General features: G+C 36.7%; 1 protein-coding gene across 4 annotated transcripts in view; it reads left to right on the forward strand.

The window, feature by feature from the left end:
• Positions 1-7500, forward strand: part of cbfa2t3 (CBFA2/RUNX1 partner transcriptional co-repressor 3) — a 168285-nt gene that overhangs the window by 47159 nt on the left and 113626 nt on the right. Inside the window, exon 1 of one of the 4 annotated variants that reach the window (XM_061974768.2) lies at positions 2811-3617. The exons of the other annotated variants lie outside the window; for them this stretch is intronic. The gene's annotated coding sequence lies outside the window, so the exon portion shown is untranslated. Of the gene's footprint in view, positions 1-2810; positions 3618-7500 lie in introns of those variants that run through there. 4 annotated transcript variants of the gene reach the window in all.

Consider the following 7500-nt stretch of genomic DNA (forward strand, 5'->3'; position numbering starts at 1 on the left):
GTCTGTGGAACGCTCTCCCTGACCACCTGAGGGCACCACAGACTGTGGATGCTTTTAAAAAAGGCTTAAAAACCCTTCTTTAAAAAAAAAAAAAAAAAAAGCCTTTCTTTAGATATATGCATACTAGTTTTATCTATTTGGCTGTTCTAGTTTTTATTTTTATTTATTTTTTTATTTTTATTTTTTAAAATACATTGTAGCACTTTGAGATTGTTTACTCAGTGTAAAGTGCTTTTTACAAATAAAATCTATTATTATTATTATTATTATTATTCAATCAATCAATCAATGTTTATTTATATAGCCCTAAATCACAAGTGTCTCAAAGGGCTGCACAAGCCACAACGACATCCTCGGTACAAAGCCCACATAATAATTATTTGTGTACTTGTTTTGATTATGGTTATTTCTTGAGTGTATGTAAATGTTTCATATTATAAATAAAGGTTTATAAAATTCGAAAATAAATAAAATAAAAATAAAAATAATAATAATTAAAAAAAAGGAAGTAAATTATATTTACATAGCGCTTTTCTCTAATGACTCAAAGCGCTTTTACATCGTGAAACACAATATCTAAGTTACAATTAAACCAGTATGGGTGGCACTGAGGAGCAGGTGGGTAAAGTGTCTTGCCCAAGGACTTAGACTTGGACTTAGACTTCCTTTTTATTGTCATTCAAATTTGAACTTTACAGTACAGATAAGAACGAAATTTTGTTGCATTAGCTCGTGGTAGTGCAGGATATAAAAAAAGCAATAAAGTGCAGATATAAATAAATAGATTACTGTACAGATAAATATATTGCACTTTTGCATATGCATCCACGTATATGGATGTATGTTATATTGTCTTTATATTCCAGCGAGTTAATCCATTTGGGGGCAGGGGGAGGGGGCGATTGAGGGGATTATTATGATGCGTTCAAGAGTTTTACGGCCTGAGGCAAAATGTTGAAAGAGCCATATTGGACCAAAAATACAAAAACAAATCTGTCTGGAGACGCAAAAAATTAAAAGCCATATTTCATACAGTCTAGATAGTGTGTCATTAGATATAAATTGAATTAAGAGGACTTAAAGAAAACTAAATGACCTCAACTATACCTACAAATGAGGCATAATGGTGCAATATGTACATATAGCTAGCCTAAATAGCATGTTAGCATCGATTAACTTGCAGTCTTGCAGTTATGCCCGATTAGCCCTCCACACAAGTCAATAACATCAACAAAACTCACCTTTGTGCATTCACGCACAACGTTAAAAGTTTGGTGGACAAAATGGGACGGAAAAAAAAGTGGCATAAAAACACGTCGGAGAAAGTTATACATGTAAACAAACCACGGTGAGTTCAAGGACCGCCAAAATTAGTAGGACAAAACGGATCAGTGAAGCATGTTTAATATAAACAGTAGGGATGTCCAATAATATCCGATATTCCAATATTGTCCAACTCTTTAATTACCGATACTGACATCAACCGATACCGATATATACAGTCGTGGAATTAACACATTATTATGCCTAATTTGGACAACCAGGTATGGTAAAGAAAAGGTCCTTTAAAAAAAAATTAAAAAAAATTAAAATAAGATAAATAAATTAAAAACATTTTCTTGAATAAAAAAGAAAGTAAAACAATATAAAAACAGTTACATAGAAACTAGTAATTAATGCTTACGGACTGTATCCCTTGCAGACTGTATTGATATATATTGATATATAATATAGGAACCAGAATATTAATAACAGAAAGAAACAACCCTTTTGTGTGAATGAGTGTGAATGGGGGAGGAAGGTTTTTTGGGTTGGTGCACTAATTGTAAGTGTATCTTGTGTTTTTCATGTTGATTTAATTAAAAATAAAAATAAAAAAATAAATGGAGAAATAACCGATAGTTAAAAAAAACGATACCGATCATTTCCGATATTACATTTTAAAGCATTTATCGGACATCTCTAATAAAAAGTGTGCTTTATAAAAAATTAGGGAGGTTTGTGTCATGTTTGTACTCCTACAGAAACCATATTAAAACAAAAAATATGTTATGTTCCCCCTCATTGTAGTGATATGTGCTGAGAACGGATATGACGCAACGGATGCACGACGGACCTTTTATGATGTACCACCACTACTATTAAGCCGGCTATGTAAACAACCGGGTTGAAATAAAACATGTTCCAGTCATAACTACCCAGTGTATTATTAATACATGTACAATAATACTTCACTCATCTTTTTTCCATTTTTCATACATTTTTGAAAAAGCTCCAGAGAGCCACTAGGGCGGCGCTAAAGAGCCGCTAGAGCCGCGGGTTGCCGAACCTCGGCCTCAGGGAAGAAGCTCTTACAGAGGCTGCGGAACCTCTTTCTAGAAGAGTCCGGCAGTGAAAACAGTCCTGGTGGGGGTACAGGGTGATTTTCCTAACACAACGGTAGCGACTCGAATGGCGGAAGCGGGGGATCGAACCTGGAACCCTCCACGTCCACTTATACCGCCCCCCAGGAAGATGCTCCTTTGTGCGTCTGGGTGTGAGGAAACAGCGGCGCTCACTGGCGTATGCCGGTACTGCTTCTGTGGTCAATACTTACAAAGGACGCAATGCACAGTGATTTATTTTTATTTTTTTTATATATATATATATTATATATACAGCTGAGACGTGAATAATGTTTGTAGTTTTTTTTTGTTTTTTTTACAACACATGTAAGTTGCATTAGGCAAGTATTGCGTCGCCTTTATGTCTTGATGTTATTTTAGGAGAGAGAGAGAGAGAGAGAGAGAGAGAGAGAGGGGGAGAGAGAGCTCCAGATGGTGTTTAAACGCAGACAGAAGGCTCCAGAGGGGACAGAGAGAGAGTGAGAGAGCGAGGCGGAGGAGGCGAGAGAGAGAGCCGCGGTTAGTGCGCACTGTGGGCTCGCCAGCTCCATTTATCAGCCAGGACAACAACAACAAAAAAACAAGTCTAGATTTCAGCACCGAAGACAACATGAACGCTTTGAGAAGAAGTCGCGCCGCTGGCAACAAAGCCTGACAAGGAGAAGGAGAGGAAGGACGCCTTTTTTTTATTATTTTTTATTTTTTTATTATACATTTAAAAACTCAATACCATTGAAAAAAAAGAAGGAATTATCCCAGTCGGACGTGTTTGGATTCTGTCCCCACCCTCACCCCCTTCTCTTCCCTATCCTTAATTCCTGCAAGCTGAACTAAAGAAAGTCGAGACGCACCCTTGCAGGATCCGCATCTTTCAATACTGGCTTTTTATTTTTTATTTTTTTTATTATTGGGACTCACCGGGAGATTTATAGTTGATCATGACTGAGACGGTGGATTTCTACGGACGGGGCGAGTTGTGATAAGAAAACCAAAGACATCATCATCTCCGTGGTTGACCTTTTTTTTTTTTTTTTTTTTTTTACCCCGCCATCAGACGAGATTCCAAGCTGGAAGGGGAAAGTTGAATCTTCATGTTTTGATGGGTTCTAGAGCCTCTCCTTCCTGACAGTAGTGCATCCGGAACGGTTTTTGCATGCTGTCGACGCAGATAACGAGGATTGAGTTCTAGAAACTGTGGATTACCTCAGCCTGACCTCGACCCTTCACAGCAGAGTAAGTCGCCCGTTTCCGTGTCGTCCGTAGACTGTGAATTATGTTTCAGATTGTACGTCCGGGTTTATGGGAACGGCAGAAAATGCCTAGGTCGGAGGTCTCCCAACAAGCCGCACACAAAAAAGGATTTAAAAAAATTATATGTTCTTAAACTGTTCAAATAAGACGAAGTTGATGAGAAATTAGCACAAAATCGAATATCAGAATCAGTCGATTGACTTGGTAGATCGTGGTCTGTTTGTTCCATGGAAACAATAAACAGTAACCATTAACTCAAAAAAATAAAAACAGGTACTTAAATTGTACGTCCAGGTCTATGGGAACGACAGATAATGCCTAGATCGGAGGTCTCCCAACAAGACGCACACAAAAAAGGATTTTAAAAAATTATATGTTCTTAAACTGTTCAAATAAGACATAATTGATGAGAAATTAGCACAAAATTGAATATCAGAATCAGTCGATTGACTTGGTGGACCGTGGTCTGTTTGTTCCATGGAAACAATAAACAGTAACCATTAACTCCAAAAAATATAAACAGGTACTTAAATTGTACGTCCAGGTCTATGGGAACGACAGAAAATGCCTAGATCGGAGGTCCTCCCAACAAGACGCCGCACACAAAAAAAAAGATTAAATGATATGTTCTTAAACTGTTCAAAGCAGATGTAGTTGATGAGAAATTAGCACAAAATCGAATATCAGAATCAGTTGATTGACTTGGTGGACCGTGGTCTGTTTGTTCCATGGAAACAATAAACAGTAACCATTAACTCCAAAAAATATAAACAGGTACTTGAATTGTACATACAGGTTTATGGGAACAACAGAAAAATGCCTAGATCGGAGGTCCTCCCAACAAGACGCCGCACACAAAAAAAAGGGTTAAATGATATGTTCTTAAACTGTTCAAAGCAGACGTAGTTGATGAGAAATTAGCACAAAATCGAATATCAGAATCAGTCGATTGACTTGGTGGACCGTGGTCTGTTTGTTCCATGGAAGCAATAAACAGTAACCATTAACTCAAAAAAATATAAACAGGTACTTAAATTGTACGTCCAGGTCTATGGGAACGACAGAAAATGCCTAGGTCAGAGGTCTCCCAACAAGACGCCGCACACAAAAAAAAGGGTTAAATGATATGTTCTTAAACTGTTCAAAGCAGACGCAGTTGATGAGAAATTAGCACAAAATCGAATATCAGAATCAGTCGATTGACTTGGTGGACCGTGGTCTGTTTGTTCCATGGAAACAATAAACAGTAACCGTTAACTCATAAAAATATAAACAGGTACTTAAATTGTACATCCAGGTTTATGGGAAGGACAGAAAATGCCTAGATCGGAGGTCCTCCCAACAAGACGCCGAACACAAAAAAAAGGATTAAATGATATGTTCTTAAACTGTTCAAAGCAGACGTAGTTGATGAGAAATTAGCACAAAATCGAATATCAGAATCAGTCAAATTGACTTGGTAGACCGTGGTCTGTTTGTTCCATGGAAACAATAAACAGTAACCATTAACTCAAAAAAATATAAACAGGTACTTAAATTGTCCGTCCAGGTTTAAGGGAACGACAGAAAAATGCCTAGATTGGAGGTCCTCCCAACAAGACGCCGAACACAAAAAAAAGGATTAAATGATATGTTCTTAAACTGTTCAAAGCAGACGTAGTTGATGAGAAATTAGCGCAAAATCGAATATCAGAATCAGTCAAATTGACTTGGTAGACCGTGGTCTGTTTGTTCCATGGAAACAATAAACAGTAACCATTAACTCAAAAAAATATAAACAGGTACTTAAATTGTGCGTCCAGGTTTATGGGAACGACAGAAAAGGCCTAGATCGGAGGTCCTCCCAACAAGACGCCGAACACAAAAAAAAGAGGATTAAATTATATGTTCTTAAACTGTTCAAAGCAGGCGTAGTTGAGGAGAAATTAGCACAAAATCGAATATCAGAGTCAGTCAAATTGACTTGGTAGACCGTGGTCTGTTTGTTCCATGGAAACAATAAACAGTAACCAATAACTCCAAAAAATATAAACAGGTACTTAAATTGTACGTCCAGGTCTATGGAAACGACAGATAATGCCTAGATTGGAGGTCTCCCAACAAGACGCCGCACACAAAAAAAGGGTTAAATGATATGTTCTTAAACTGTTCAAAGCAGACGTAGTTGAGGAGAAATTAGCACCAAATCGAATATCAGAATCAGTCAAATTGACTTGGTAGACCGTGGTCTATTTGTTCCATGGAAACAATAAACAGTAACCGTTAACTCCAAAAAAATATAAACAGGTACTTGAATTGTACATACAGGTTTATGGGAACGACAGAAAAATGCCTAGATCGGAGGTCCTCCCTACAAGACGCCAAACACAAAAAAAAGGATTAAATGATATGTTCTTAAACTGTTCAAAGCAGACGTAGTTGATGAGAAATTAGCGCAAAATCAAATATCAGAATCAGTTGATTGACTTGGTAGACCGTGGAAACAATAAACAGTAACCATTAACTCAAAAAAATATAAACAGGTACTTAAATTGCTAATCGGGGTGCACAAAAAAATCGATTCACATCCGAATCATCCCGATTCTAAATAATTGGAATAATGAATCATCCATTTTCTACCGCTTCGTTTTCTAAAATTGCTTGAAAAAATTTATATTTTATGAAAATACATTTTCAAAAAGGCAACCAAAAGGAGCTTTTCTAACCTGTTTTGAAAAAGCATCATGACTATTATATCATATATTACCGGTACATATCGAGAATCGGTTTGAATCCAGAATCGTGTTGAATCGAATCGTCACCCCCCCCCACCCGGGTATCGGAATCAAAATCGAATCGTTTGGTGTCTGAAAATTCACACTCGTAATAACTAATATGAATGTTGCCAAAACAAAAAATCATTTATTTATTTATTTATTTATTTTTTTGATTAAATACATTTAGACTTAGACTTAGACAAACTTTGTTGATCCACAAGGGAAATTGTTCCACATAGTATCTCAGTTTCAAAGGATGGAAAAGGGTAAGGATGGAAAGGATAATGCAGGTATTAAGTAGACTAAAAATTGTACCATAGTAGCAATATAAAATATAACATATATGTAATATTTACATATTACATGTACAGTATATAATATATACTGATATATTTATATTATTATATTTTATATAATATATACAATATATAACAAATCCCAATTACCATGTACAATATTACAGGATATGTAACAGCTGCAGAAAAAAAATAATAATAAATAAATAATGGCAGCATAAAATAGAGAGTAGATCCATCAGAAATGAGTACAATATAAACAAAGAGAGGTAGTTAACAGTACATACATACAAGAAGAAGAGGACATTTTTAATGCAACACTCCAATTTTTTTTTGGTAATGATAAGCTCTGACAAGAATTATTTAAAAAAAATGAGTAGCTTTCGGCCATTTTTTTTATTTTGTAAAAGTAGGTCTAAATACTGCAATCACTGCAAAAAAAGGCTTCCGTGCAGTGTTTTAATGATTATGTTCCACTGTCAACATGGTTTACCGTTATTTTATACATGCATTTACGAGCCTATTAACTTATCACTCCTCACGTATAGTCCACATTTATTGTGGGGGGATAAAAAGTAGGGGTGAGATAGGGCGAGAGAGAGAGGGAGAGAGAGAGAGAGAGAGAGAGAGAGAGAGAGAGAGAGTGCGGCACATCAAAGTCATGTCGAAACAAAGTGATGACACAAAATCTTTGCTCCGCCTCACATCCTGTCCACCTCCACCGGATTGGAGGTGACGGAGGTGAAAAGGGATAAATTGAGCCCTTTGGTCTGGAGTGAACTGTGCGGCCGATTCGCCATCCTCGCGCGTCGC

Source organism: Nerophis lumbriciformis, linkage group LG15 (assembly GCF_033978685.3).
Source record: "Nerophis lumbriciformis linkage group LG15, RoL_Nlum_v2.1, whole genome shotgun sequence".
In the NCBI taxonomy this organism is placed as follows: Eukaryota; Metazoa; Chordata; class Actinopteri; order Syngnathiformes; family Syngnathidae; genus Nerophis; species Nerophis lumbriciformis.